This window comes from Bison bison, unplaced genomic scaffold, assembly GCF_000754665.1.
Source record: "Bison bison bison isolate TAMUID 2011002044 unplaced genomic scaffold, Bison_UMD1.0 scf7180017864167, whole genome shotgun sequence".
NCBI lineage: Eukaryota > Metazoa > Chordata > Mammalia > Artiodactyla > Bovidae > Bison > Bison bison.
The window spans coordinates 1,833,314-1,834,468 of record NW_011494739.1 but is presented as its reverse complement, the minus strand read 5'-3'; positions in this window follow the sequence as shown (position 1 = coordinate 1,834,468).

Here is a 1,155-nt window from a genome sequence, read left to right as displayed (position 1 = left end):
CACCCAGCCACCCAGTCCCCAGTGCCCTCCCCAAAGGCAACCAAAGTCAGGAGAGATTTTACGCATATGCCAGCAATGTCCATACCTATTCTTCTTTTTATGCAAGTGGCTTAGAGGTGGTCACAGTGCTGCACCTGGCGCCTTTTCACTTAACAATTTAACCTGGAAATCAGTTCAGATCAGTCCATGAAGTGCTTTCTCATTCTTTTATGTAGAGTCCCAGTATGTAAGGCTACCATGGTTTATGAACTAGTCCTTGTCAATAAACACGGGTGGGTTATTTCCAAATGTTCTCTGTTACAATGTTGCAGTTCCAACATGTAGAATTGAACCTTCAGATTTACCTGCTCAAGAGGTAGGGGTCAATATACTTTCTATTTGGATGTTGCTAAGCTGCCTCTCTTGTAGGCTGCACCAGTTCACACCCTCCCATGACCTACAGCCCATCGGGTCACAAAGAGTTGGACATGACTGCAGCGACTTAGGACGCACCTCATAGGTTGTCGTGAAGGTTCAATGAGCTCCTGTCTGTAAGGCCCTGAGAACAGGGTGTGCCAGAGGAGGCTAACTGTATTTATTTTCCTGGACAAGATCCCACTTTTAGCTCCAGCTCTGGCTCTCAGAACCCCCTCCTCCCATCCTTCTCAGAGATGAGGACAGAAATTTGTCAAGTTGGCTGAGAAATTTCCCATCTCACCTGTAAAATGATGATAATCATCCACTTTCTCTAAAGATTATTGTGAGGAGCGAATGAGAAATAATGGACCTAATTGCCCAGCACACAGTAGGTGTCATAAAAGTCTCCTTCCTCCCTTTCCAGCCCCTGGTGGTCAGGGAGAAGAGAAGCAAGGTCAGTATCCGTGTCAACTGTTTATTGAAAGGCGGGCGGGGGTGGGGGGTGGAGCCGGAGGGTGAAAGATGAGGGGAAGCAGTAGAGCCTGCCTGCTGGAGGAGGACTGAGGACCCTCTCAGGATGGCCTGCCCCAAATCCCCCTACCCTCCCATACCCCCACTCGGTGAGACTGAGGGGAGATGGTAGAGGCATGATCCTTGGGCCTCTTTCTCCAGCTGTCCTGGAGCTCCCCCTAGTGGTTGGGAACAGAGATGCTGCATCTGGCTGGGGAAACAACAGAGCCTAAGGATCAATGACTCAGA